This window comes from Amblyomma mixtum, chromosome 3, assembly GCF_055824585.1.
Source record: "Amblyomma mixtum isolate Tamu chromosome 3, ASM5582458v1, whole genome shotgun sequence".
In the NCBI taxonomy this organism is placed as follows: domain Eukaryota; kingdom Metazoa; phylum Arthropoda; class Arachnida; order Ixodida; family Ixodidae; genus Amblyomma; species Amblyomma mixtum.
The window spans coordinates 59,267,176-59,289,168 of NC_143014.1; the positions used below are offsets into that span (position 1 = coordinate 59,267,176).

Here is a 21,993-nt window from a genome sequence, read left to right on the forward strand (position 1 = left end):
AAAATAGATATTTTTTTCAGCTGCTTTCTTTTCTTCCTTATCTTTTCTCGAACTGTTATACCGGCGTATGTCGTTCGCCCTCAGTCGAGTTAGGACTACACGCTCAGCGTACACGTATAGGCCCTTTACAGGCGCACGAAATGGCATCCCGGGAACCGTGTCGACACCTGCTACGTCATGAAACACACAAAGTGCATGTGTGTTTTAGGTTTAAAAATTGCCTGTGCCCACATTAGGCGGGCGGGCAGTGTCGCGGCGAAAGTGATTTAACGTTCGAAAAAAAATAAAAATAAAACTGTCCATTGAGGTATTGAAGAAGGACGAAGGGGAGAACAAAAGAAACATTTTCGAGCATGCCTTACCATGAGTTGAACAGCGACATCTGGCCTGTCCGCCGTTCTTGAAAAGCAAGTTTATTTAGACAACACGAAAGAAGGTTGTGCACCGTGGGCTTGTCGAGAGAGAGAAAGATAGGAAAAAAAAAAAGCTTTTTAAGCGGCCCTTGTTTGGGTCATACACACATACACACAGCCTCCGAGATCAGACTTCCCGCTTCCCTGCAGAACACGAGCAAGAACCCTCAGAAAGCGTAAAAGTTGTTCGTAAATAGCGTCTTTCTTTTTGAAAAATAAATAAATAACAATATTATCCAATTTGCTATGACTACAATTGCTATACGTAATTGACCCCAAATACATTGCTATGACCCCAATTTTTCTAATTGCACTTCGAACAGAAAGGAGTAAAAAGGGGGTAAGGTGTCCTTCAGCGCACTCCCTTTTATATAAGGGAGTCAGCTAGAGTAGAGCTTATTACGTTTTTACTCCCATATATGCCTCCCCAGTCGACGCTGGCGCCTCTCGTAGTGGCTTTATCTGTCCCTGTATGAAAGTGCGAGGGGGACGTACGTTTCATGACCAGTAAACCAATCAAAGGACCCTGGTCCTGGCCATGTAGCTGTGTTGCCCGGATCCACTGGTGGAACTGTCACTCTGCATCTCAGCTTTATACCTTGAGCCCGCCCAGCAAGTCATACAACGGGCGTTGTATACCTATAGCAGCAGTAGCTCATGTACGCACGCATAAGAAAACGCATTCTCCATGCACACGCATAGGCTGAGCGAAGTGAACGGAGGTAATAATTCTCGTGTTACTACACCTGATCGAGGACTTGACTTCCCGGTAACTTGGTCGAACTGTACAAAAGGAGTGGCGAATGTGAATCGGTATTCGATCGAAAGAGGCTCCGTTCTCACACTCGATTCATTATATGCAGATACTACGCCTTTGAGCGTGCGTTCACGTATGCGTGCAAGACAGAATGGATACGGCAGAATGCAATGCGAGTTAGTACTGAGAAGTGGTTTCGGCATGAGCTGTTACTTTACACAAAAACATGTCCCATATTATGGCCTATCGTTTCGTTTCTCTTCCATCTCCCTTGCGCAAAAAAATGTATTAATATCTTTCTATTTCCTTTTGAGCAGCCACAATACCTGGATTGCAATGAGGAAAACAGGCATGCAGCTCAGAAAACATTGCATATTATCGTTCACGAAAACGACCACCGCTCATTACTTTGCAAGGAGAGTCAACTGGCTCGCACCACCGAAGGTGACTTCCGACAACGAGTAGAATATTTTAAAATTACGAGAGCAACAGCTTGAATTGTGCTGACCATTCGCATATGCCAGTGGAGAGTCCGAAGTGACAAGAAAGCCACCACATCCAAAATCTGTAAATTGGCGGCAGCGCTCTGCGCTCCGCAGTGAAATTGGCGCTGTCTGCTCGAGCATAGCCAAGGCGCAAGTGCTCCGACTACTTCATTACGCAGAAAACTGCTGGTGGACATCACGGATGATGTAGCCTGTAAGCGTTCGTGTCCGTGCGAAGAAATCGGGATATTTCTTTTTTCTTTTTCGACGCTCAGCCTCTTCCGGCCCTATCATACACTGATACTGCCAACTGTGTGCCCATAAGAAATACGGCCGAAGCTCCGCATCCCTGGATTCAGCATTCTTTCGAAAAAACTTTTCTCATCACACTTTTCTTATTACCGCTGGGTGCACATGCAGGCAAAAGAAAGAAAAAAAGTAATCTGTGGCACATATTTTTATGAGAAACTTTTTCTTGCTCGTCGTCAAAAACCGCGGCTTTCTCTGGGACACCGTAGTTTGGATTGCGCACAGCAAAAACGTCTGTGAGCTCGTGTTTATGCAGCTCCCCTGCGGGCTATGGTCCCTTGTGTTTTCTTTCTCTTCGTTCGAAGCATAAAGATATGCTTACAGTTCGAGGAGAGGAGTGGTTTGATTCGCTAAATAAAAGGCTTAAATGCTTGCCTAAGGCATATATACTTCTCTAGCAGCCGCCGCGGTGGCTCAGTGGTTATGGTGCTCGGCTGCTGACCCGAAAGACGCGGGTTCGATCCCGGCTGCGGCTGTTGAATTTCTTTGGAGGAGAAATTCTAGAGGCCCGTGTACTGTGCGATGTCAGTGCACGTTAAAGAAACCCAGGTGGTCGAAATTTCCGGAGCCCTCCACTACGGGGTCCCCCATAGCCTTAGTCGCTTTGGGACGTTAAACCCCATAAACCAAACCAAACCAAACCAAACCAAACTTCTCTAGCCTGCTGCTGTACGCAGGGACGGGGGGACAGTGTTGGTGAAGCGGTGAGGAAAAGAGTGATTCGAGCGTCGACGAATACAGAGAGATGCAGGGTGTCACTAGGAGAAGCTGGCTACCAGTGGGCTTAGTCATAGGCGGGAGCCGAGGCTGCAACCTGTAAGAGGGGATTTTCTCTCTCCACTTATCCTAATCTCTGCTGGTGTTGTCGTCATCATTATCATCATCACACCCACCGTCATCATAAATCGAATTACGTCCTCAAGAGGATGCAGCACACTGTACACTTGACTATTATCGTCCAGGTCTGTGCCACCTGTGCCCACTATATATGCCTGTTGACGGCCACCGCATCCAACCATTCCATCCTGGTGTCTTGGTGTAGTCGTATTCAACTGTAATGAAAAAAGCGAAGATAAGGTATAAACCTCACTGAATATTTGTTTCCCTAGTGCGCGTCGGTGCAGCAGGCAACAAAGAGCGTTTGGTGTGCAACTACCTAGTGATCATAGTTCTGGACGATTCTTAGCTCGGTTAATTACGTTACCCTTCCGGCACTCGTCGCTACCGCCTCTGACGGCCATGCTGAAAGCTAGCAAGCAATGTTATCTGCCTCCTCCGGTACGAAAGACGGAGCTGACTCACTCATGGCGAAGAGGTAGAAGAGCGAATCGCTAAACGAATCCTTAGAAAGTGCAGCCCCTGAGCACACATACTAGATTTTTGCATCATTATTTTGCTCTTATGACATTGGCAGCTATTACATGCGACGTCATGGCTGATAAGAACCAAGCATTTTCATTCGCCGCCTTCGCTGCGGAAGGCGAGGCTGACGAATTGCAGAGACGCAAAAGAATGAGTAAAAAATAGTTAGAAAGTTAGAACCCCCCCCCCCCCCCCCCCACGATCTCTTTTCGGATCTAATTCTTCTTCCGTCGTCTTGGCGCCCTTTAAACTGCTGTTCTAGGCACGCGGCCTCACTCGGCTCAAATTGACCTTTACGAGCACTGGCCACCGCCACTCAGTGTGTCCCACAAACTTTTCTAGGAAGGCGTGTGCCCGAAGGGAGAGCCGCAGTTCCAGCAAAAATAATTTCCTCGGAGGCTTCTGACATCATTACGTAGATTTCTTTCAGCCCAGTTACAAAACGCCAAGTTCCGAAGCGGACGAAGGTCGCTCCGGCTCAAGCTAAAGTTGTCCGCAATTGGCTCTGAAGAAATCCCTCGCCATGGCCGCTTGTCGGCTTTTGCTGGGAGCTGGGTTTCATAAACGCGCCGCGATAAAAGAAAGAGAACAAAGAGGCCAGTGCAATGTCGTTATCGCTGCCCTTGGAATGTGAAAGAGAAAACGAACGGACGAGGATGGGAGCGCTAAGCGCAAGCGAAAAGAGAGAAAAGCGAAAAGACCACTCGATTAGACCTGTTTACAATTCCAAGTTGGAAAGCAGGGGCCCGACGTTTGAAAGGGGCTTTTACAGGGTTGTTTTGACAACGCATTAAATGTCTTATCTGCCACGAAGGAAACCCCTTCGAGCGTTGCCCGTAATTTCCAGACTCACGGCTCACGTTGTGGACAGCTCGGAAAACAGGCCGCCCTCTTTCATAGCGCCCGCTGGCGGGGCCGCGATGCTCGAGTGCCGAGAGCGCGGTGCGAGACCGCCCGATTCACCCCAAAAAAGAAAGTAAGGAAGCCCAGCAAGCGACAGCAAAGCGCTCCGCACTGCAGACGGGCGACAGCAGGCCGCGCTCCACGGATCCGTATAGGCGGCGACGGCAAGGCCGCGCTGGTCAAGTGTTTTGCTTCTTCGCCCTCTGCGCGCCCGGGCCGACAAATTCCCCCCCCCCCCCCCCCCATCCGCCATTTCACTCGCCCTTCTTTTTTTCTTTCAGTTTTTATATATATATATATATATATATATATATATATATATATATATATTTCTCCTCTCCTTCGTGCTGACCCATGTAGGGAAAAATAGAAAGAATAAGAAAAACTTTCATTTATTTTTCTGTCCATCAGACGTCCTGACCGAGAAGCTTATTTCTGACAACAAAAGCGACGGTTTAATCAACACTGCCTGATTAGTTCGGTCATTGGGGAAACGCGTTAAGTGGACTCCGGGAGAAGTGCGCTCGCGCGTTGGCAGGGTTTTGATAGGAGTCGGGCGGTAGCAAAAGGAAAAGCTCACAGCCTATGGCATAAGCTCTGGCTGCCTTAATTTCTTCTTCTCAGGAGACTTGTCGTTTATTCATTCCCGGACGAATAGGGAAATACGGCTGATTCCAGTGCGAATTGGCGCTGGAAGGCATTGCGGTCCGCTGTCTTCCTTGAAGAAGCTCGCCAGTGTTTTCACTTCCTGTCACGCGTTCGTGCTTCTTATATGTTACTGATGCAAAAACAGACTTCTACAGACTTCTGCCTCTGCCATCTCTTCCGCCCCAAGATTGCTTTGCACCGAACAATAAATGAACTAAAGCTGTCGTTTAGCATAACTTATATACACCCAAAATCGCACGTTTGGTGCCCATATTATAGGTGTAGTGTTCCAGCACTCACGCGTTTTTTTTTTTTTTATGTATAGATGTCGCTTTCTCGATAGACAAGGGATTTAGACACTTTTGGTACGTTTATTTCACAGAAAGGCCAAAATAAGCCAGAAAGGTTTTCGTTGTGGCGGCACTTGTACAGCCTTTGTCAAAAGTTTGGAGCCCAGGGGGTTTGCTTCTGAAGCACACTGTCTGGTTCGTAATGCATCTCCAGCGCTCCAAATTTGCTGAAGGTAAGATTTCTGGTCCTGCCTCCCCCATTGGGTAGGACTACCACGAATGTTACAGGAGTCCCACTGCGAGGCTTAGAAGCAAACCCCCTGGGCTCTAAACTTTTGACAAAGACTGTACGTATATCTTATGTCGACTGACGACACAGTTAACGCTTGTGATTTTACGGAGCTGTCGTTATGCCGCTAAGATGTAACGTTCAAAACCGTGTTTACTGCGTAACCTGCGGCACAAAATCTTCGTTGTTCGAAAACTATGAAGTGCTAAGCACAGAAGAAGAGTCGATGTCGTTTCCTCTGAGCGAGGAGACAGGGCGACTGCAGATAGCGACTGAAGCCGAACATATGCTTCGAGCTCCGGATCGCCCGTCGCGCCCACGAACTCCGTCTTCTGCGGCGACCGTATACCCAGTCCTGCTGCGGTTTCCAAGCGGCTTTACCAGATCAATAGTCGAGTGCCGACCGGTCCCTGTCGACTCATGCTTTTCTTGCGCGAGAAATTCCTGCCCACACCGCCTCCAGATGCCTTTACACCGAAGGAAACGAGAATTTGCGATCCGCTGTGCTGCCTACACACCGTTCCTTCGTCTTACGCCTGTAATGGCAGAGCTGTGCTTCGGCGCCAACGGCAATGACTTTAGAGGGCGCTGAAGCGGAGGCTCCCAGACGGGGAGGGCTAGAACACACGTGTGTGGGCGAGACTTCGGCCGTGGAGGCGTAGGTTGAAGAGTCTGTCCGTGGTGGCGTGCAAGGAAGTCTCGCACATGTTTCTACGGCGGAGGGATCATACTCAAAGCATCTCAGAAAAGGACGGGGAGCCGGTATTTACAGAAACACTGCGGGCAAATATAACGAAACAAGTATCGCTAGAACCACGGCCTACAGGCGAGGTCACTGCTCTGTCTGCGCATAATCATGTTATAGAGAAGTCCTCGTCCGGAAGGCCCTGAGGAAGCAGACGAGGGGAGACAGAGGAGAACGGATGGTGTACTTCGAACTGTTTTGTTCCCGGGACTTGTGCGTGTGCTGAAATTCAAGTGCGGGCAGACTTCTTTATATAAAGCTAGGTGGGGTTAACGCATGCTTGTTATTGATGGCTTGGCGCTTGCGTATCATCGCACTTCATCATGCTGCAACGTTAAAGAAGAACAATGTCGAGGAAAAGATCTCATTATTGTCGCTGTTTCAGTGTTTTTGTCCACGTGCTGTATTGAGAAAGCGAGGAAAATCGAGAACACTCAGCACGATCTTCCTGCTTTTCTTTTTCCTGAGGTCGATTTTTCGCAATTTCATCTAAACTTAAAAATTCGCGGCGGTTAAACTTCACGAAACGGCCTGAACTAATTTGGTCCAAACTTCTACGAAAGCTGGCCCCCGGCAATAAGGATGCGTTCTAAGTGATTTTCCGTCCTTTCGGAGAGTAACAACGACCACTAGCCCCCAGAGACAAAGTTTGGGCAGCGGAAAGACGGGACGAGGCCGAAGTGCGGGACGATGGTCCCGTGTGTGTGTAGCACTGAGACGAACGGGGGATGAAGGAAATCATTTTAAGTCCCTGCTCTCTTGCTCTGCTCCGCTGCAAGCCGCCAACTTTGATGGCATGCTTGCTGCTTATTACATTGTGGCTTTTTGTAATCGGAGTCAGTGAGATTAGGCAACAAGTAAAACAAATGAGACGAGGATGTCTATGAACAAGGGCCTGCACCGTCGTTATCCTTGCGGAGGCCAGGACTGTTGCTTCAAGAAAGGATCTGTGGCATCGGAGCGATCGGCAACTAGACACTTTTTGAAACGCGTACGGGGGTATATATATATATATATATATATATGGTTTGGTGCTGCCTAGCAGCGAAGCGGTCCTTGAAGTGGCTGCATGCATCCGAAAGGTCATGGAGAGGACACAGGACGTAGCCGAGTTAAGATGGGCTTCCGAACTAGTGTGGCAAAGCATATATCAGGGTTTACGAAGTTAACGCGGATCCAAAGGCAAAGTCCTTGCAGTAGTCGCTCGAATGCGTCAGTAATTCTTATAAATGATTATTGATAAACTACACTATAGTAACGAGCGAACTTGCGCACGTGCCTTTATAAAATTTAAATTGACGCCATGGGATGCGCAGCGCTTAAATAACGAAATTTAATTGGCGTGACAATGCAAGTTGACCGTGCGACTATAGTTTCCTGCGAACGGCGGGCCGTTCTCGAAAACCGCCGAAATCACTTCGTTCGCAGTATAGACTTTTTCACTATTCACAGCTTGATTGAGCGTGCGAGCGTGTCGGACTGTGGTGCGTATGCGCAGTACATGCCTGTTTGAAATCGGCCAATCAGAACGCTGCTGTCACAGCCCAGTGGTAATAAGGCTGCTCTCGAAAAAAGGCTAATGTGAAAAGGTCCACAGTTCGTATTTTGCCAGCAGCTTCCTGGTGGACGTGTTTTTGCAATGCTCTTCGCTCTGCTATCCACTCGTTTTCTGCATTTCATTTCTCGTAATACTATTTGTACTAAGGCGTGAGGACAGAGTTGCACAGTAAATGTTTCGCAATGCTTTTGTATGACTCTAGTTCTGCTAAAATCTTGCTAAGTTCTGCAAAGGGAAGTGTTGCAGCACTAAAACGAACTCCAGGGGCTCTTGTCGGCAACTGCCTACATTGCCGCTGCGCGGGAAAGGGAACGTGATCGGGTGATGTCACGTGTGCATAGACGGGCGCGAGATGTTCGGGGCTGATTGCTCGGCGCTACGGCTAACCAGAACTCACTTTATCAAATGCCTATCCTGAGCAGCGCGCTGTCGTAATTTCATTGTTGTGGTAATCGCGTTGCTGGAAACGGACTTTCCTTCCCAGCGGGGAGCGCGGCAGAACAAAGGCTGGCGGCCGCTGCAGCCGCTCTCGTATCTCTGCTGCAAGCAGAGCACTGTTTACGCTGCTCTCTGAAGCGATAATCTTGCTCCTGTCACGAGCCGAGCGCGGGCCTGTTCGGTTGGTATTTACCCTAAGCCTGTTGGACCTCCGCGGCGAAGAACTGATTTGGCAGTCGCGCGCTTCTATACGCGAGCCTGTGAGTGCGTCGCCGTGCCACTCCTAAATTGAGCTATAATCACTGCTAGCCAGGCGAAAAAGAAAACAGATAAACCTAGAAAAAGGCCATCGGTGGAGGCAAGCCGGACAACAGCCTAGAATACGGGCATGGCAGCGATTGCTCCCACAGAGCGACACATTTCCCTGGCGTCCACTGCTCAGCAGAATCAAATCACGGCACTTGGAGCGCTGGCGTCGCGGAGGAATGTGAGGAGGAAGTGTGCCACATCTCTCCACGAAGCACGGTGTCCTCGCGGAAACAAGGCCACCGTGGCCTGGACAGGAACAACTCCTTGCTCGGTTGGTTGAGCGAGAAAACTTTTGCCGTGGAACTCATTTCGCTGCTACAGCTTTCGTGGGTGTGCCGTAAGCTCGATGGCAATGTGTGTCCAGGATGCGAAGTGCGCGAAATCGAGTGGAACCTTGTATTTTGTGTCTTTGCTAGCCAGCAAGACTGTAAGAGAGAATACATAAAAAGACAGAAATCGGCGTGCAGAGGATTCAAGTTCTCGTTCGATACTTCCGTACATCTGAACCAAGGTAATAGCTAGGTACCCATGACACCCTGGAAACGACGCAACTTGCAGGCTATGCGTTTAAGCAATAAACGGATATAAACAGCAGTAAAGCTAAGCTAACGCGGGCTGTGTATTAGAGATTTCCGATACTTTCAATTACGTACACCTTCTGAACCCGTAAGAGAGCTGACGTGCGCTGCGAAGCCTAAGGAGATGGCTCTTCCATGTGACGACCTGCCCAACGCGAACGCCTCAGCGAACTCTTCGTCCCACTCGTAAAACCACTGCTTCCGTGTGATTGGCAGGGGCTTAAATGCCCATACATGCAACAGTCTTCCGCCTGGTGGCCTTAAGTTGCCTCTGGAACGATCAATGAACGTCCACGGCTTTATTACCGAGAATACGGAGCCGCGTCATCCTGCCGACAGAGAAAGGCCACTTCGGCAGGTCGCGACTCCCCGGCAAGGTAACTTTTTACCCCTTGAATAGCCAAATTAATTCCCGAAGAAAGTGCCAAAATCTAGAAATCTTTTCAAGCAGTCAATTTTTTCTATGTAATTCTGATTTCGAAAATGCATTACTTCCTTGCTTTTCGGTTCGAATTAATGCAAAAATTTTAAAAAGAAAAAGTTGCTCTTGAGGGCGGCTTTTCCTCAGTGCATGCCATAGTAATAGATTGAAAAGTACTGAAATGCGCCTTATGTATATGATCCGATACGCTGCAGCACAATGCAAAGTGCATAGACGTTGCTTCTTCCGAACACAAAAACAAGGTTTCATTTATTAGTAGCTGTAACGTGCGCTGCCCATCGCGTCACCGTCGGCGTAGTCATCATCTGAAGACGTCTCAAGCTCGCAAACGAAGTCAGAGTGACTGTCGGAAAAAAATTCTAGATGGTCAGCAACGCTGCTGTCAGAGCTGCTCCAAAAAGCAGCTCTTTTTCTCCGGACGTCGCCTCCACGGGCATTCATGTGGGACATCATTATGTAATGACAGTTGTCAGGCTTAAAACACGCGCAAAAGGCACGAAACGTGTTTTTTCATGGAAAGTACCGGCCTCTAGTGTTGAAAATTGCAAGCAACGCAACTGCCGGCCGTAACTCGTCTTTGGCGGGGTGAGCACCGCAACGTCGGCCCGGACGAGTGTGACTCGTCGTTGGCGATATTGGTACAATCTCCCATGACGAGTACAGCCTCGGGTTGGCGGTTAAACGGTTAAGCTAGCCTCGCAACGAAGGGTACAAATCACGGCACTCCGAGGTCGTGCGGGTTGTCCAGGACTGCTAGCAGCGCTGGTTGCGCCATTTGCGCCACGTGTCTCAATTCCTAGAAGCATAGAATAAGAAGAATTTGAGGCCAACGGGCAAACAGCATGAGCAGTCTCCGCGACACTGCGTCAGCTGGACCTTGCGTATGCCCGCCGGTCGAAAATTTTAGTCTTGTTCTATCATGGATGGCCGGCATACTCGTTTAAGAAGAGCTAATCAGTACTTGTGTACGTGTAATTCGCTAATGTTAGAAGTAGCGCTTAGGTGAGTGAACTGGAGCCGTCGCTAACTACAATGACTACAGCCTTTGTTTTTGTTCCTCGAATATGCTACAAAATCAGCGGCTTCGCAGCCGCGGCGCATCACGTGGTCACACCGCATCTTTTCAGGAAAGGAATAATTTTCTTTTTTCAATGCCCGCTGTAGAGCAGCATATAAAGAACAAAATCAAACTTGAAACGAAAGTAAGACCGTAGAAGGTATATAATGAGGACAGACGCGCCGCTAAGGAATTAGTTAACGGGGATCTATTGCTACGGCGAGAAGTACAGCCGGCCAAAGCTTTAGCTGGCGTGCGCGACGGCCGCGTTTTCCGTGCTCCTGCAGTTTATGACGAAGCAACTTTGCGAAAATATCAAATCTAAGCACAGGCTCACTAAGCCCGTGCGTAATATTGAGCTTTCCGCAAGTCTGCTTCGTAGCAAAGCGCAGGAGCGCAGAAAAAGCGGCCGTCACGCACGCCACCTAAAGATTTGGCCGGGTGTACAGGCGCGTTAAAAAAAAAAAAGTGCAATTCTGACAACTCGGAAAAAGCGCGAGGAAAAAAAAAAAACGAATCCGGCGAAATTAGCGTCTAATTGTCCGCTCATGTCTCATTGCACAAAAGCAATTCTCCGCCTGTGCTGGCTGCTTTAGTTTATAATTACATTCCTCGAGAAGGGAATGCCAGGAGATTCTCCGGAGCGGGGTTGTAATGGAATCAACCTCCACTCGACAGTTCTCAGACTGGAGTAAGTTTAAGAGGGGCGCCGCACGTGTCACGTTTAGAAGCTTTTGCTCTCACCGCACGAGCGTATATTGCTCATCACGATGAGCCAGTCAGCAGTATCATTGAGTAATTCTGTGCGGAAAGCGTTTTCTCAATATACGCGTAACAGGAACAGGGGTACATCTGTTTCTAAAAAGAAAGCGGTGAAGAAACTGGCATCTCCACCGCGATGAGGCTCCGTCTTCTGCGCCTGTATGTGGACTGGAAGACGGTCAGAAGAGGCAAAAGTTCGTCGGAGACGGGAGTGTAAGGACCACACCGAAGAAGGGAAGTGCGGATCTTTAGGTAAACGGGTGGGCAAAAAAAAAGAAAAGAAAAACAGGCGGCTTGCGATGCTGCGGCTAAATAATGTCGAAAATGTACCAGTCAGCGCACGCTAAAACGCGTGCGTTTGCGTTCGAGCCGGTACACATTCATGTTTTAACTAGAAAAGATAAACGACTGCTTACATCCATCGACATCACGTGACGGAGTGATAAGACACAAAGTGTGGCGGCTTTTTGTCTTGTCTTTTCACATTTCTCTTTATGTTGAAAGTACCCATAAACACAGATGCAATTTGCGCGAGCAGACATAAGGGTACACGTGCACCATTACGTGGATAATTAAAGCAAAATGAAATGATTGGGAATGACTATACAGGGTGTTTCACCTAAGACTTTCCACAATTTTTTTGAAAATAGGCTTTTTGAGTTAGAAGAACGCCTTTCTCGGCATAGCATTGCCTGCGGTGTAGTACATCAGAATACAGCTGAGACGTGCTAACCAGCAGGTTGATTAACTATTATTGAATAGCTAACTTTTTAACTATTACTATTAGGCTCCTTAATTATTAGTCGTGTAGCCCACCGTAAGTATTAACCATACCAGTTTTTAGAATTTCGAAAACGCGGTTACCCTCGGCGCTGTGGCCCAACAAATTTTTGCTACTTCGACGAGTTGCGTGCACTGCAGAGGTTGCTTTGCCTGCAAGCTTCTCGAAAGCGCATGTATTTTGGCGCGATGTAGGCAAATTTGTGGCGCGCTCACGAGCTACGCGCCGTAGGTCACGCGCCACGTGATGCTGGCATCATAGGTGCGCACGGCTTCGAACGATGCGAAACCACACACATCCTACTAAGAGCTACAGCCGTAGGAAAAAAAAAAAAAAAAAGGCAATGCGCCACGTCGATCAGTTATTCAGGACCCTTTGCATTCGAAAGCTAGGAAGGTGACTCCGTGGCGTACAAAAATCTTTACTGCCCTTCAAAGCAGTATGAAAGGAAACACCTTATTTTCGCTCAAGCACTGATTACTCCACTGGTATACCGTTTGCTTTCTTCCAAGTAGTTCCCCTGTCCACGAATAATCCTCATAATACTTTTCCCGAGTACCATCGAGAAGTAAAAATTATTTGGTTCTTGAGCGCGAAGTATTGCCTCTAGCATTGCTTGTGCCTGTATAATGATGAACGCTGCGATGTTCGTGGTTAATTTAGCAATCTAACAGCCTTGCACCACAAGGAGAAGAACGAGAAAGAAACTTCTTTCGACGAAGGCAGTTGCCTTAAAAGCCTTGTCACACAGGCTATAATGAAACTTAAACAGGAAACAATACTCGAGGTACAAATGGAAGCAGGTCTTTTTTTTTTTTTTTTGCGTCCACTTGCTTCACAGTTTCAGTCATTGATGTGAGCAATGTTCTCGTTCTATGACGAACACCTCCGTTAGAACAACGTGCAAGCTTTTCACTTCGTGGGTACAATGACACGTCGTAAAACAGAAACGCCGACCCCGCAGCTCTGGGGCTGCTGCTCCCTGCTGCTATTTTTTATTCCCCGGGTCTTCTTTAGTGCCTTGAAGTTTTATATGGTCTTGAATAGAGTTCAATGGCACGGACATTTGTGGTAAATCGAAGAACGCTTGTTTTTTTTTTTTCTTTTGCATATCAGCTTGTTTGGTTTGTTTACGAAAGCTTTGTTTGACGATGCCCACGTGCCTGGATTGACACCGACGAGCTTTCGTATAGCAAGAGTTGGAACACAGCTTGACGGGGAGATTTACCATCTGTTCTTTTATTTTTTCGTTAGTCTGTTGCTTTTGTATTTAGTGCTGATTGCGCTTGATTATATAGTCGGCGGCAACGCCACCCGGCCTCTCCGCGGAGTTGCTTCTTTTCATTTTACTTTTTCTTTAATGCACGCGCTGATGAGAGAAACATCAAAGCAGTAACGCAACACTCCCCAACGACAAATTTCGGGGCTGCAACATCAATCGAAGCGCGCTTGCTGCGTTATTCTATTTTTTTTTTGCGTTTTCTTCTGCTTCAATTTGTCGAGTAATACAAAAAAAAAAACTAAGGACGGCAAGAAAAAAGTAATGTTGCACCACTCCTTGACTCGCCTCGCCGCCCCTAAGAATTGACAGCAAGCGATAAGATGAGAAAAAAGTTTCAACACTGACTCAGGTACAAGCAGTCAGGAGTAGAAATTACAACAATACTCAGTACAAAACTCGGCGTGATAGAATATAAAGACGGGTGTCTGATGAAATACCAGTGTCTACAACAGAGAGAAAACAAAAATGGGGAGTACATCCTCGTACCACGACGGCATTTCAGCCGCCGTGCTTTTCCACAAAAAGAGTAATATTTGTGTTAACAGCGCATTTTTGTATAGAGCTTACGATTGGAAGGCAGTGACAAAGCACTCTAAATTCATCAGACAAAGATGTGGTAGAAACCGAGGCAAGATAGATCTGAGCCACAGTCATGATTTCTGGGGTCGCGAAAGAATCGCCTCTTCTAACCTCATAAGGCGCTCGGCGAGATACAAGCTTTAGTAGAAAAGTAGGTGTTATCTTTGGCTATTGTTCGTTTATAAAAACACGGAAAGCTATAGTCAAACAATTGCCTCACGGACACAATCCCGTTCTCATAGAATATGGTGTAATTGATAAACCATATGGTATACACTCGCAACAGCACGCAACATTCTTTTTTGCAGAAATGAAAGCTTGTTATTATTTGTCACAGTCGTATTTCCCCACACAAGAAAAAAGTAACTAAAAGAGTAGAAAAACGCATAACAGAGATTCTTCCTCACTTGCAACGGTAGAACATTTTTATGACGGTAGAGAATTCCTATAGATGGAGAAAGGGAAAGGGAGACTGCTTCTACATCGGCAACCCATGTCATTATCGATGTAAACAGTATGCCAAGAGATTTGAAGATGTCTACGTATCTGATAGTATCACTACCTAAATAAATTGGAGGAGGATTCAGCACGTGCTTTCTCTTAGGATAAAAAAGTAAGATACTGGAAAACAGCCAACAAAGGGACAACACGCAGAAACACACACACACACACACACACGCACACGCACACGCACACGCACACGCGCACACACACACACACACACACACACACACACACACACACACACACACACACACACACACACACACACACACACACACACACACACACAAGGCTGTGTGCGTGTTTCTTTCTGCGTGGCGTCCGTTTGTTGGCTATGTTACACCAGCTAGCTAGTCAGTATGTTACACCAGCTAGCCCAGACTCAAGTCCTTCTAAAAAAGTAAGACAGCAGTTTTTTTCTTATTTATTTTTAGAGAACTGTTGAGTGACTATGTTTCTAAGGCGAACAGGGCCTGGTAAGCAATAGCAGTTTGTGATATGATGCTTTCGTAGCTAAGGAAAAGGCTAGTGTCATCCGCCTAATAATGTACGTCGCTTTGTCGTTTAAATTAGAATATCATTTGCATACACCTTGAAGAGCATGGGCCTCAAAATACTACCCTGAGGCACGCCTTTTGTTAACGGTAGCATGTCAGAGCAGTAGGGGTCAATTTGTACGTACTGATATCTCGAGCTTAGGTACGATATGATAAGGTTTTGTGGTAGACCGCGAACGCCGTAATGTTAGTGTTTTGCAAAAAAAGATGCTGTGGTTAATGTCACCGAATGCCTTAGTAAAATCGACGAAAATTCCCAGCGCCATCAACTCTTTTGCAAAATAGCTGAGTATGTATTCCTTCTACGCAAGTAGAGCGTGTTCTGTTCATCTCTTGGGTGTCAATTCATATTGTTAACACGAATGCTTGTGAATAAATTTTTGAAGCCAAACCTTTTCGAAAATACGGGAGAAGCGATATAGGCCTGTAATTAGCCAGGACGTTCTTATCGCTTTATAAATGACCACCACTTTTGCTAATTGCGCATCGGCAGTACAGACACCTGCCTTGAGAGCGAGGTCGTAAATGTGCGTCAAACAGTGCTCTATTTCTCGAAGGACGTACTTAATAGGCCGGCACTGTGTGTTATTATAGACAATCATAAATGGAGTATACTTCTAGGTCGACGGTTGGGTCGAAAAACAATGATTTTGAGGTTTGTGCACAAAGTAAACGATATGTTTTGCGGGCACATGGGAATTGACAATAACATCAAATTCAGCAAAATACTCATTAAAAGCATTAGCTGAATTTATCCTTGAGATAATACGCCCGTAAATTTCGAGACTTGTTTGGGCTTGGTTACGTGATCCTTTATTTAAAAGTGCATTTAGCCGTCTTCATTTTTCTTTGGGATTTTTAGCAAGGTGATTACTAAAAGATTTGCACAGTGTTCATTCCTCGCTGACTTAATTTTTCTATTTATTTTATTACGGAATGATTTGTATCGTGCAAGTAAGTCGTTACATTTTGTTGTGATGAAATCTGCCTAAAGTTTGTATTTATTACCAAAAATATGAATAAGACGACGCGTCATGCAAGGTTTTTCGCAACTGGCAAGATTTTTCGCAACTGGAAAAATTTGCGTTTGTCGCAACTGACGCGCCCCGTAAACTTTTGACGGTGAGTATACAAGCTCTGAACTTCCTGCAATACTATTCGAAAGCCACAAAAGATCGTCCGAGATTTTCTTTTTTTCCTTGGTGATGAAAAAACGCAGGTTCTTCTGGCTTCAGTCATCAGCAGCACCGTGTACTAACCAGTCTTGCCCCGCCAGAGCACCGCACAGCGCAACTGAGCCCCGCAGGACTATACGAACAGCTGACCTTTATGTGCAGGCAACTGCCGTTAGTGAAACGCCAGGCATGCTATCATTATGCAAGCGAAAATCCGCATTCATTCTTGAAAATTTTTCCTTACATTCCCCCGCTTCGAGGTAAAAGGTACCATCGAAGCGACCAACTATGCCTAGCGTTAGTATAACGACAGGTCTAATGGCGTACTGTCATTAATTTAAGGTTATAGGTGTGGAGAAAAAATGCCGCTAATTTATAGGCCTTTATTCAAGCGACTTATGCCTTAAACATCTTACCAGCGCCTGCTGCGCCCGGACCTTCAGCCTCTTCTGTAAACGATTAACTACAAAACGCCATCCTAATGCCAAGTATTCCGCGCAAGGGAAGAAGCTCAGTTTGCTGATAGTTTCAGTCCTGCAAATAATACGTACCCCGCCCGACTTGCCGGTGCCGAAGCATAAGCGTGCAAGTATCGTTACGTTTGGAATTTAGCTGCGTCTGAGGACAAAATAACTACGCCCCGACACGCAATCGGTGACGCTTTGCAGACGTCACAGATTCATAATGCTCCTGGATTGCTTTTTATGTCTTCTTTTCGCCCCGGTTTCCTGCAGCTCTGTCAGCTTTTGACCGAGGAGATATTGTTGCGCGCAGATGTTTCCCTTCCAGCGCGTTGCATATCCTCAGCGCGGCGAGCGAAGGAAGGCTCGAAATTACACTCCGATTCCTTCGTGACAACGTCGCCAGCATGGCAGGAGACAAGCTCGAGCTTTAGCCACTGCTTTGTACGGGGTAAGTCATCTGCGGCAATAGCCATAATGCACCGCTACTAGAGTTACGGGCGAATCAATTCAGACAGTCGTCTTTGTGAGACCTAGTTGTTCCACGTGGAACGTGGTGCCATATGCCCCCTACTAGTCACCGCTTGCCAGAGCCGAGCTCATTAGGTTACGGCGCTGTCGACAGGCCGTTTCTCGAGCCTACCGACATTGAGAACGCTTGCCGGACATTCATCAGCCTGAATAATTAAGGGTCGTCACATACTTGTAATGTGCTGATTTTACCGGAGAAATATGTGATCGAAAATATTGCATCAGTGTTTTCCTATATCTTTGAGTTGGACGTGGTTTCAGGGGTATAAAAAACGCTACGGGGTTACTGCATTTCACGAATTCGGCGATGCAAATTTCAATCAATCCATTTATTTTCGCATACAAAGTGAAAAAGGGTGTCTGAAAAAAAAAAGACGCTTTATTGCGGCTTTACTGACCTCCAGTCACCCGTCAGCAGTGACGTACGAGACATTTATATACGAGTATAAAAATGTAGTTTGATTCTTTGTGATAAGAAATAGAAGAACACGGAATACAGAGGAAAAAGGTATACATAATCGGAAATGCAGGAACAAGCTAACAAAAATATGATAATACATCAATACTTTTTGCAGTGGCAGACAATCTTTATATTCAGCAATACTTTTGTGGTATAGTAGTACAATATTAATTTGTTGTGCATCAGAGTGATTTAGTATCGTTGGTAACATATGTTGAGTCATCATGTACCGCAATTAGTTCGCGAAGATGGTGACTCAAGTAAGGTGACCGGTAACGAAAGTAGTTTCGCGAAACTTTTTTTAGTGAACTAAATCTAAAAATTTATATACAGTATATTCAAAAACACTTTTGTAAGTGCAAAGAGATGCTGAGTCTGTATACTGAAAAAATTATAAAAAAAACTCCTAGGATCAACAGCTTTCTTGAGAAAGATAATGCAATTACCGGTTCCCAGCCTGGTTTTAGGTCGCATACGATTAGCAAAAACGGCCTTGCTTGCACTAAAGAAATGTGTAGTGCAAAGTACCGATGCTGGTTGTTCACGTTGGGTTTGTTCAAGTCAAGCTTTTTGAGACATCACTTTTAATTATGAGGCAAATGTGAAAAAAAAATGTAAGAGAATGTTGTGAAATGTATTTTGGGAATTGTCTAACCTTCCAGAGCGGAATGGTCTAACCTGCCAATAAAATATTTGACTTCGTTATCCATATCAGCTTATTCAGCAAACTTGAGTCGTATGATATAACTGGGCCGGCGTTACTATTAACAAAAAACTTATCAAAAAAACGTCAGGGGCCATATTCTATAAGCTGTTCATTTTCCGTTGTACATTTCGCGCGCATTTGGTCCTCTGTCTGTGGTCACTCAGAAATATACCCACGGCTTTCAGCGTCCGGGGAAAGGGACCCGGCCATTGGGTAGAAGGCGACCGGACCTCACCAATGGCTGAATATCGCAGCCAATGGCGGCCAGTGGTACGAGAGTTGTGTTGAGGTTGAACTGAGCCTGTACTCAACCTCAACAAACAATATCACTTGTTTCATGGGCGTAAGGAGATCCCTTGTAGCAAGCTTCAGCCGCGGGCGTTGAGTGCAACATATTTTGATATGATTTCGAATGTGGTTCGAGCAGCCTCTCGGCATTTCCACCCAAATCGATTGACGTAAGGGCGCGCTTGTCCCAATTATGGTTACGACACCGAACCCAGTGGTTCATAGTAACAAACAGTGCTTGCCGACGACGCTGACGTCACCAGAATGTGGTAGCTCAGGTTGGCAGGTCGACCGTGACGGCAAGGTGCACTGCAGAGCTGGAGCCGACCGAGACTGAAACAGTAGGTACAAAATCATTGGGAAATAATGTTCACGCTGCTAAGTGCTTGCGCAAATAACAAAACAAAAACGGACACCCAAAAACTTCGTGCCTGTACCACTTTAAGCTCTCTTTCTTTTTAAAGTACATCAACGATTTGCCAATGTGCCTTAATTATTCAAAATGTTTTTCTGTATACTGATGAAACAGCTCTCCCTTACAAAATATCGACCTTGCAATTCGCATCCCTAACTTATAGGTTGACTACAGTAGCGTTATGCACTGCAGCGCCTCTAAATGTCTCCAAATTTGCTTTCATGCCTTTTAATTCACCTAACAGAAAAATACAAATTTCATCTTCCCTTTACATTTGCAACCATTCTCTTGTGTTGCTTACTCACACCACATTTCTTGGTATTTGAGTTGATTCAAATTTACAGTTTCACCATCACACTGTTTCAGTTCGCAACAAAAGATTCTTATGGTATACGTGCCCGTCTTAAAGCTAAAAGATTACTTAAATATATCACCACTAATTACACTGTACTATGCACTCAATCACAGCCATTTAAAGTACTGTGTAACCAACTTGAGGTAAACCGTATTTCATGCACCTTGTACCGTTACACAAACTTCAAAAACAAGGGTGTACGTATTGTTAGCTTCGCTCCACGATTTTTCTCCTCCTTTTCCTATATTCTTCCGCCTCGAAAATTGTGCCTCTCCCGCATATTTATTATTTTAACATTGGCGTGCTGTTCTTTAGGGTTTTTCATCGCATTTTTTTCATATCAGTATTTTTACACATTATCTGCTCCTGCACGTTAGTACTACACGTTTTTCACTCACCACGATTCACTTCTGCCTAAGATTCATACTGGCTCTGAAAAGTTATCGCATTTTTCAGTCATTTGGTTTTGCAGCGAGTTGCCTAATGAAATAAAGATAACGCACCTAAAGTTTTTTTAGAGGAAATTAGAGATGTTCTTGTCTGATGTGCAACTAATACTACACGTGCCCTGTATCTTAATGCCAGATTTTTTTTTCCCACGTTGCCAGCAAACAAGGTCCCGCTCGCGCTTACATAACCATGGCACTTCCTTCTGTATATTCATCCATTTCACTACCATTGTGTATTGTGTATTAGGAAAATAAAATTTTAATTGGGATTTGAACTATAGCATTTTAAAAGGTACGTTTCCATAATACGTAAATCTGGTTAGCCCCGAATATTAGACTACAGACTTAGGCGTGCGGCACTGGGGGCTTTCCCCAAAGAACAGAAAATAATGTTACTAGCAATAACATACTTATAAGATTGAATTCAGGGCGTGTCCGTGAATATAACTGATAGGGACACCTTTGCTGCCCCTCCAGAGTAGGTCAGCGCAAAGAAGCGCTTTGAGTTCACTATTTATTATCATACAGATTAACATATAGCACATACTGATCAGCTATCAAAGTGCTTATGTGCGGTGATGACAGGCTAATGATCATAATCACCAGCCTGACTACGTCCACTGCAGGACAAAGGCATCTCCCATACCTCTCCAGTTAACCCTGTCCTCTGCCAGCTGCGGCCACCTTATCCCCGCAAACTTCTTACCGCAAACTTCTTACTGGGATAACTCAAATGACTCAAGCCGCCGCGGTGGCTCAGTGGTTGTGGCGCTCGGCTGCTGACCCGAAAGACGCGGGTTCGATCCCGGCCGCGGCGGTCGAATTTCGATGGAGGCGAAATTCTAGAGGCCCGTGCACTGTGCGATGTCAGTGCACGTTAAAAGAACCCCAGGTGGTCGAAATTTCCGGAGCCCTTCACTTCGGCGTCCCTCATAGCCGAGTCGTTTTGGGAAGTTAAACCCCCATAAGCTATAAACCAAATAACTCAAATTTCTCGGCTGCGGAGTCTAGGTTCTTGAAAAACAAGTATGGTCTGAATAAGGCTGCATTAAAATTATTCCGAGAAAGGCCAAGGCCATATTATTCAGAACTAGAAATAAAAATACTCAGATTCTGAACTTCAATTCGCTCTCTGAAGATGACATTGCGCTGGTCGATGAACATAAAGTTCTGGATTCAACTCTCGTTGAAGCGGCAGCTATTTACGATTTCAGCATGTAGTATGGGAGTCTCTTGCCGACGTTGTTACAATTTGCAAATGAAAAATTAAACCTTAAAAGCTTAAAGGCACATTACCACAGCTGCACAGTGCACAGGTGTTTGTGCATTGTTCCTTGTAGTAAACTTCGTTATTCGAGTTAAATGTAGGTAAACTGAGAAATGTAGCTAAACTGAGAGTTAAACTGAAGGCGAGGCGGCGAATTTTTCGCTTTACCGGCCGTGAAATACTGCCATTCCTTTCCAGGTTTATTCCAGGCGTAGGACTGCGTAATTAGAACAAACCACTTCTTCTTCCTTTCCGAGAATGCTTTTAATCCCTATGTCACGGGCACAAACGATATGCACTTTTTTTTTTTACTTCATGCATTTTTTTAGAGTGTCTTTAAAAGACATCCTCACTTGTCGGTGTTCATTCCACAAATATCCGCCTGATTAGCGTTGATAATCCGCTTAAATCTGCGGAGCTTGTCCTGATTAGCCGCCAAGAAATCCCCTCAGCTCATTCTCAAACAAAAAAGAAAAGAAGAAAGGAACAGAATGGAAGAAAATGCCGCGAACGCAGAAACAACGGCACAAAGCGTATATAAACTGTCGATAGAAGAGGAGGGCACAAGCGTGTCGCAACATGGCGCTCTCACATTTCTCCCCTCCACTGCGTTGAGGGGGACTCAAGTGCGGCGTGAACCACTTTTCCTCCGTCTTGGTGCATAAGTGAAAAAAAGGATTTGTCTGCTCCCTTTGATGGTTTGCTTGGCGGAGACCACTGCAAACTTATCCCTTTCAGCTATATAGTGTTCTTGGTTTCTGACACCGGCACAAGACAATAGACCCGGTTCAGCGCATCGAAAGCATTAGCTGCGCATTTTGAACGCATAGACTGTTAG

The 21,993-nt window shown here is 45.9% G+C and overlaps 1 protein-coding gene and 1 long non-coding RNA gene across 5 annotated transcripts in view; one reads left to right on the plus strand and one right to left on the minus strand.

The window, feature by feature from the left end:
• Positions 1-21,993, minus strand: part of LOC149350334 (uncharacterized) — a 183,446-nt gene that overhangs the window by 119,882 nt on the left and 41,571 nt on the right. The window lies entirely within an intron of this gene.
• Positions 1-21,993, plus strand: part of LOC149350335 (uncharacterized) — a 165,326-nt gene that overhangs the window by 96,759 nt on the left and 46,574 nt on the right. For 2 of the 4 annotated variants that reach the window (XM_089579357.1, XM_089579359.1), the window contains exon 1: positions 16,969-17,135. The exons of the other annotated variants lie outside the window; for them this stretch is intronic. The gene's annotated coding sequence lies outside the window, so the exon portion shown is untranslated. Of the gene's footprint in view, positions 1-16,968; positions 17,136-21,993 lie in introns of those variants that run through there. 4 annotated transcript variants of the gene reach the window in all.